The sequence below is a fragment of the Petaurus breviceps genome, unplaced genomic scaffold (assembly GCF_028583685.1).
Source record: "Petaurus breviceps papuanus isolate PSGF00001 unplaced genomic scaffold, PetGlider_PUasm1.0 90602, whole genome shotgun sequence".
Lineage (NCBI taxonomy): Eukaryota > Metazoa > Chordata > Mammalia > Diprotodontia > Petauridae > Petaurus > Petaurus breviceps.
The window spans coordinates 7147067-7156259 of NW_027187283.1; positions in this window are offsets into that span (position 1 = coordinate 7147067).

The window sequence follows — 9193 nt, forward strand, 5'->3', positions numbered from 1 at the left end:
TCAATTAGAATTTTCTCTGCCAAAGTTTCCACAAAAAAACTTCAATTTCCCCAGGACCATTTTCTGCTTCTAACCATTAGGGCAAAGAGTTCTGAGTGAATGACTTTAGCAATATTAGAAAAAAGAACTATTTTTGACACTACCAATTAAAAATAGTGCAAGTTTCCATTGACATGTTTTGCATTATTCAGCAGGAGGGGATTTATTTTCACATTCATGTTAAGGGAAAGCCAACAAGTAGTTTTTGTTTAGTTAACTTGTATAATAGTTACCTGTAAATTCATTGAGCATTTTGAATATCTTTTGTAATTGATGATTTTAAAGGGTATGTGCATGTGTGTGTGTGTGTGCGCGTATGTTATGGGTGTGTGTGAGTGTGTGTATATATACATGTGTATGTATATCTATGTATCTATTTCCCTAGGTGCAAAAAGTAACCAAAGAACTCAGGCCCTTAAGCACAGTAGTAGAAAGGAAATCAGACCAAATGGAACATGGAAAAAATATTTAACTTACTTCCTTATTTGTATATGTTTGTATTATATTATTGTATTTGTTCATATGCATACATTTATGTGATGGCAAAAACATTTAATGGATGACTCCATCATTTTTCAGACCTTGATTGAGTACATCATATAAAAGAAACTGCATTCAAACTTTGGCAAGGGATATAGAAATGAGTAACATATGCTTCCTGCCCTTAGACTTACAATCTTCTAGACATCAGATAAGAATAATACAATTTCCCCCATCTCTGCATTGTAGAAATCATCTAAGGAGAGAAAAAACAAGGAAACTTTCTCAAGTTCATTTATATTTCATAGGAAGATTTATTCTCTTACTTTTCACACAGCAAGAGGGTTTTCCAAGACAGTATGTGGATGTGTACTCACTAAGGCCTGGTCTAGAGAATCGACATTCATACAATATATGTCGTGCATATAAATTTTCATTCACATTTAATTGCTGCGTGAAACTTCCAGTGGATTTTCCTTACTCAGAAAATATATTGTGAAATCACGGGCTAGTGAAAATTCCTCATCATCTGGTTCAATGTTTTCCATCAGTATATTATATTCTTATCCTTTGTTTGCCCTATGTCACATTCAAAGCAAATTTTATTGTTCTTATAAAATCTAGTGCCCTAAAAAACAATTTTTGCTTTCTTCCATCCCCCTTATTTATTCTGGTTCCTATCCCTGGAATGTCTTTTTAACTTTTCTTTACCTCCCAGTATTTAAATCCTCCTGTTATTTAATGTCCTATTAGTAATTGAAGCTTCCTGTTCAGCCACCCTGTTGATATTGTAGTAAACAACAACAAAGTTGTAGCTTTTTGCATTTGAAGAGGATGGCATGGAAAACTTAATGACTCCTCACTTGGTTACAATAAGAATAATGGGCCTGATTGGAAAAAAATTAGTCCCTAGAATGCCACTGTTGAAAAGATTTCTTTTCTGTTTTATGAAAACCATATGACTTGATTCAAATTCATGGCCCCCAATGATCCATATGGACTCTACTGAGGAGGATTCTCTTTCTCATTTCTTTCTTGGATTTAATCAGTGAATGAGTACTTCTTTGGTCAAACTAAGACCTGTTAAAGACTTTGTCTTAAAAAAGCCAAGGTCTCCCACTACATCCAGGGCAATCTCTAGTAATACTGAGATACATCTTGCCACTGGAGTCAGAAGGCTCTGAAGGAGAAAATGAGACTGGCGACTTTTCATAACCTTCGCTCCAATTGAATCCAATTCACTTTCATGCCATGGCATCACTTCCCTGATGTCATGGTCCTCTTTAAGAATGAAGAACAAACAATAACAATTGAGGAGGACAATTTCTGTTTATTACTTAGGTGCAGCCTCCTCAATTCAAAACTCCCTGGGGAAAATATTTTCATTGAACTTAGATGAAATTTCTTTGAAAGGAGATAATATCTATCTATCTATCTATCTATCTATCTATCTATCTATCTATCTATCTATCTATCTATCTATCTATCTATCTGTCTATCTATCTATCTATACCCTTAAAGAAGGAGCAAATGAGTAGTACTGGATCTGCATGGCTTTACACATGGAGTCCAATTTGTCCAGGAGTCATTGATAAGATTTTAAGACATAGGTCTGTTTGTTGCCATTGCTTTCTTTCTTCTAATTTCGATGTGAGAATAACATCATTCCCCCCCCAACTATCTTCTCTACCTTGAATATAATTTAGCAAATTTTCAGTTCTATTCTCTTTCTATAGCTTCTTTCCTTTTCAATTAGTCAAAGAACAGATTTTCCTCTATTTGCTAGCTTTTCTTTTCTATCTGGCTCTTTAAATGATTACAATGAACAGGTCTTATTGGGAAGTTAAATATATCATCATCATTAACATAAAAAAGCATGGGGAGCAATTGCTATCCTCCATTCATAAATAATGCCATTTAATTTTAGATTATTGTAAAGAATCCTATTTTCCATATAGTGGAATCAATTTTGATGCATTTCTTTATTTTAATTAGGAATTTCTTCTTATAGTCTATCTGTTTGACAACTCTCAAGTTTAAGTCACTTTACATATACACAATCATGGTAATAATTTCTTCTATGATTCACAGAGTTGATATCTTTAATAATATCTATTAAAGAAAACTCTAAAAAAATACAGAATTGTTTATTTATTTGTGACTCTCTAGGTATGCCTTAAGTCAATACCTAGAAGAAACAGAAAGTACTTTCACTCAACAGATCTAGAATATGGAAGACTCTATAACGGAAGAAAGAAATGCTGATACAGACTTTAAGTGTAGAAGATAATCTCATTATTCTCTCAATATTGATACAGGATACAGTGTACAACTCTTCTTCCATTCTTGATAAGGGTAAGAATCTTCTCTCACCCAGCTCAAATCTCATTTTCTTCATGAAACTTTCTTTTATTCTTTGGAAAAATGCAAACTTCTATTACTTTGAATATTGTAGAAATTTGTTCACATAACTTTTGCATATATAAAACTTTCTATTTTCTATCACAGAAATTTATGTAAAGTCAATTCTATGAAAAAAAATGATTTATTATGATTGTACCACATTCTAAGCATTATGTGTTAGGAACTGGGGATACAAAGCAATGGGAGGACATATTTTATTTTATTTTTCCTCCGCAAGGAATTTGTACAATTCAACTATGAGGAAACAACAGATCATAGTAATATAACATATAAAAAGTTAATGCAAAATAATTGAGAAATTGAAAATTGATCAGATAAATCTTCATGCAAGGGATGGCACTTGAGCTGTGTTTTAAAGTAAACTATGAAATCTCTAAGGTGGAACTCAATATTTGGCATCAGTGAGAGTTTATTAAGCACATACATTGTGCTAGGCACTGTGTTAAATGTGGAGGATTTATAAAAATATATATGTCCCTATGGATAATGAGGTAACATTTTGATGGAGAAGAAAATATGTCAATAAATATATACATACAAATCGGTTACAAAGCAAATATTTTAAAGATAATATCAATAGGACAACACTAGGTCTTTTTTAGAATGTACATTTCTAAGTCTTGAAGGAAGCCAAAGAAGCAAACAAGAAACATTTTCTTTAAGTAGAAAGTATATTCCAGCCATTTTGAACAAACAAGGAAATGGATAAAATTTATGAGCAAAAGCAAAGGCACTCATGGAACTGTGAATTTTTCTATCTGGAATAAGGAAACAGAAGATAATGTGAATGACAATTGATGTGATGAAGATAGGAAAAGCCTAAGAATTTTAAAACCCACTCTGGAAAGATGGCCAATTACAAATAAAAAATTATCTACCAATCCAAACTGAACCGTAATGAGTAAGCGGAACCTTTTCTCGTTCAATTACCTGCCTCAGGATCAATCTTCCTGGATAGAATTTTGTGGTTTCTCTGAACATCACCACTATTGTAACCTGGTAAATTTATGTTTTCTCTATTTGTTCCTCATCTCATAATTTCTTAATGATTTGGCATAAATTATAGTCTAGAGCTTCCAGCTGTCTTCAAATTTGTTTGTTTGCTTTAAGTTCTCTTATAATTTATTCTTCATATAAAGATAGGTTGATATGTATTGCATTCAAAGCAAGTGTTTGCTATAAAGGAGTTGAAAACATAGTGGGGAATGAGGAAATGGAATCTATATATTAATAGTTCCAGACTTTAAGGTTATATAGAAGCTTACATAATGTCTGTCTTCATTTCTCTTTCTCTAACTTTTTTTTTTGGGGGGGGATAGGGTTATTGCAGGGCAATTGGGGTTAGATGACTTGCCCAAGGTCACACAACTAGTAAGTGTTAAGTGTCTGACTGAGGTAAGATTTGAACTCAGGTTCTCCTGACTCCAGGGATGGTACTCTATTCACTATTCACTATTTACTCTATTCTGTCTCTTTTTCTATCTTCCTTCCTTCCTCTCCGTCATTCTTTTTTTTTGTTTGTTTCTGATATTTCAATTCAAAGTGTGGCTTAATAATAAAAATGAATATATTCTTTGTCCTTGGTATAGAATGGCAGACTGTTTAAATATTTGTCAAGTAAGTAGGGGAGTTTTACTTATATTTTTCTTTACTCTAATAATAATAATTATTATTATATTTCAATTTATCCTTTTATTAATATAACATTTATTTTAAGCAAATATTGCTTTCTGAATATTCTTACTCCTTCCCAGAACTCCCCTAATCATTGTGAATGTAAGAAAGCTGTTATCAACTGTAAATATGAAATAATGTGAAACATATTCCCACGATAAGTCATCTTGAAAAAATTAAATATAAAGAAAGAGAAAAAAAAGAGGCTCCAATATGAATATTGACTCCATCAGCTCTTTCTCTAAAGGTGGGTAGCATGTTTCATCAAAAGTGTTTTGGGATTGTTTTATATAATGATCAGAATTGCTAAATCATTTATAATTGATCATTGTACATTATTACTGTTCAAAATTTTCCTGGTTCTGCTCACATCACTTTGTATCAGTTCATATAAATCTTTCTAGGTTTTATTTGAAGTCATCCTCATCATCATTTCTTCTAACATAATAGTTTTCTTACTATTCTATATTTGCATAAATTTGGGCAAAATAGCTCCTAATTATTGATTCAACTTCCTCTTCATTGGTGGTGAAATCTCCTTTTTCATTTTTCAATTCAGTTTTCTTTTTTTTGGAATCCAATTAACTGAAATTTCATCTATTTTCACAAAACCAGTTTTTAATTTTATGTATTAGTTGAACAGTTCTTTTTTCAATTTTATGAATCTATTCTTTAAGTTTCAGAATATATAATTTGTTGTTTAATTGGGGGAGGGGGTTTAAATGTGTTCTTTTTTGGAATTTCTTTTTTTAGTTGCATGCCCAATTCATTAATTTCTCTTTCTCTAATTTCCACTAAGTACTGCTTTGGTGTCATCCCATAAATTTTGATATTGTTCTCTCATTTGTGTCATTCTCTTTGATAAAATCATTGTTTATTTCTATGATTTTTTGTTTGACTCAATCATTCCTTAGGATAAGAATATGTAGTTTCTAATTAAATTTAATCTACCTTTCTATGGCCCTCTACTACATGAAATTTTTATTACATCATAATCTGAAAAGGACACATTTAATATTTCTCCCTTTCTACATTTGAATGTGAGATTTTATTCTCTAACAAAAGCTGTTTTTCTGTAGGTGCCATTAACTGTTGACAGAAAGGTATATTTCTCTCTCTCCACATTCAACTTTCTCCAGAGTTCTATAATATCTAAATTTTACAAAATTCTATTCACCTCCATAACTCCTTTCCTGTTTATTTTGTGGAAAGACATATCTGGTTCTGAAAGGATTTGAGGGAGAGTTCATTAATTTTATAGTTTTGATTTCTATTTCTTCCTGTAACTCATTTAATTTCTCTAAGAATTTGGATGCTATACCACTTGATTCATTTAGATTCATTTATTTTACCTTTTAGCAATATATACTTTCCTTACTTGTCTATTTTTATTATATTTATTTTTTGCTTTGCTTTGTCTGAGATCGATTGCTACCCCTTTTTTACTTTTACTTCAACTGAAGCATAATATTTTCTGCTCCAGATCTTTGCCTTTATTCTATATGCCTTTTCCTGCTTCAGATATGTTTCTCATGAACAACCTATTTGTAGGGTTCTGTTTTTAATCCATTTTGTAACCTACTTTACTTTTATGGGAGAGTTCATTCCATTTACAATCATAGTTATTGCTGAATGTGTATTTCCCTACATATTATTTTCCTCTATTCATGGTGTAGCAGCAAGCACCCCAAGCGTCCTCAGGGTGGCTGCCCATACAGGTTCTTGGATCTGTTTTGTTAAAGGAAAGCAACTCAAAATGGGTTAACAAGCTTACTTTAATCAGTCAAACATATATCATTTACCTTGGTCAGGGGAAGTCAGCACCCCGAACTTCAAAATATACAGGCAGAAGTATCAAGACAGAAACAGTTCAAGTAGACAGCTTTCCAAACTGTCCAACCATTACATCCATACCAAATCATTACATCCATACCAACATCTGGGTTTCAACATCTGGGTTTTTCAAAGCCGGGGGGCTCTGGACAATGGCTTCCCAGAATCCATATCAAATCACAGAACACTTCTCAAAATGAGCCCCAAAACAAAGCTGCACATCAGGGCTTATATAGCCTTCTCCTGGCTCAGAGAATGTAACAACCTTATTGACTCACTGGCCAATCAAGAAGTATCCACTGAAAAACAAGCCTCCCACCCCAGGCTCCAGGTGCACTTTAGCCTAGGGGCAGGGAAGATCTTAAATATTTACATTCCCATTACATTTGGCTATAATATTTCTGTTATTTTGAACAAAGTTTATTTCACTTTGCATTAGCACATATAAGTCATTCAGGGTTCATCTGAGAGCATCTTGTTCATTATTTCTTACAGCACAACAGTATTCCATCACAATCACATACCACAATTTGTTCGGTTATTCCCCAATTGATGGATATCCCTCAATTTCAAATTTTTTTGCCACCAGAAAAGAGATACTATAAATGTTTTTTTTACACATAAGTCCTTTTCCTTTTTTATCTCATTTGGGATAAAGAACTATTAGTGGCATTGCTGGATAAAGGGTATGTATGGTTTTATAACCCCTTGGAAATTGTTACAAATTTCTCTACAGAATAGTAGAACCAGTTCACTGCTCCACCAACAGGGTATTTCCCCTCTCCAACATTCCCCCCTTTTTTCATTTACCTTTGCTGTCTGAATAGCCAATATAATCACTATAAGATTGTACCAAAGATTATTTTTATTTGCATTTCTCCAATCAAAAGTGAGTTAGGTTATTTTTTAACTATGAGTATTGTTAGCTTTTATGACTTCATCTGAAAACTGAATATATTTTTAGTCATTATTCAATTGGGGAATGGCTTTTGTTTTGTAAATATGATCCAGTTTTCTATGAATTTGAGAAATGCAATTTTTACCTGAGAAGCTTCCTTCAAACAAAAAATGTTTTTCACAATAACTATTGTTAACTGGATTTCTTTCCATCTTATTCTGCCTACACCATTCATTCTATTCTCTTTCTTCTTTCATACTATCCCTCTGCAAAAGGGTTTTGCACCTGACTACTTCCTCCCCCAATCTGCCCTCCCTTCTATCCCCCTCTCCTCCTCCTATCTCTTTCCCATCCTACTTTCTCGTAAGGTAAGGTAGATTTCTATATCCAACTGATTGTGTATATTATCCCATCTTTGAGTCAATCCTGAGAGTAAGGTTCACCCACTTCCCTCACCTCCTTTTTCTTCCCCTCCACTGTAAAAGTTTTCCCTTACCTCTTTTATGTGAGATAATTTACTTTATTTTTACCTCTCCTTTTCTCTTTCACTCAGTACATTCCTCTCTCACCCCTTCATTTTATTTTTTAGATATCTTCCCTTCTTATTCAATTCATACCTACATCCTCTGTCTATATAGATCCTTCTAACTGCCTTAATAAGAATGAAGGTCTTATGGGTTTCAAATACCATCTTCTCAGGTAGGAATGTAAACACTTCAACCTTTTAAGACCCTTATTATTTCCCCTTACTTTTTTACCTTTTTCATCTCTCTATCAATTCTTATATATGAAAGCCAAACTTTCTATTCAGCTCTGCTCTTTTTTTTGAAGAAAGCTTGAAAGTCCTCTATCTCAGTGAATATCTATTTTCACCCTGAAGGGTTATACTCAGTTTTGTTGGGTAAAGGATTGTTGGTTGTCATCCTATATCCTTTGCCCTCTGGGATATCATATTCCAAACTCTTTGATTCTTTGACTGAATTTTGTTTTTTCTTGCATGTGGTTCCATGGTACTTGAATTGTTCCTTTCTGGTAGCTTGAAATATTTTCTCCTTGAAATGGGAATTCTGGAATTTGGCTGTAATTTTCCTGACAGTTTTCATTTTGGAATCTCTTTCAGGTGGGGATTGGCTGATTCTTTCAATTTCTGATTCACCTGCTGTTTCTAGATTATCAGGAGTGTTTTCCTTGACAATTTCTTGAAGGATGTTGTCTGGGCTCTCTCTTAGATCATGCCTTTCATATAGTCCAATAATTTTTAAAATTATCTCTCTTGGATCTATATTCCAGGTCAGTTGTTTTTCCAGTGAGATAAGTTACATTGTTTTCTTTTGCTCAATCCATTAGTTTTATTTTATTGTTTCTTGATCGCTCCTAAAGTCATTAATTTCTACTTGCACAATTATAATTTTTAACATTATTTTCTTGTCAGTTTTTGTAACTCCTTTTCCATTTGACCAATTTTAATTTCAAAGAACTTACTTTCCTCAGTGGATTTTTTTTCTTTCACTTTGCCAATTCGATTTTTTAAGGAGTTGCATTCTTTAATCATTTTTTTTTGTTTTCTTTTTGAAGCAGGTGATTTTTTTTTTAAATAATTTTCTTGCATAACTCATTTCTTTTCCCATTTTTCCTTCCATCTTTCTTACTTTACTTTTAAATTTCTATTTTTACTCTTTTAAGAGGACTTTTTGGACTTGAGAACAATTCATGTTCAACTCTGAGGTTTCACTTACAGGAGTTGTGCACTTGTTTTCCTCTTCTGAGTTTCTGTTTGGATCCATAGTCACTTAGTCACTTTCTATACTCTCTCTCTCTCTCTCTCTCTCTCTCTCTCTCTCTCTC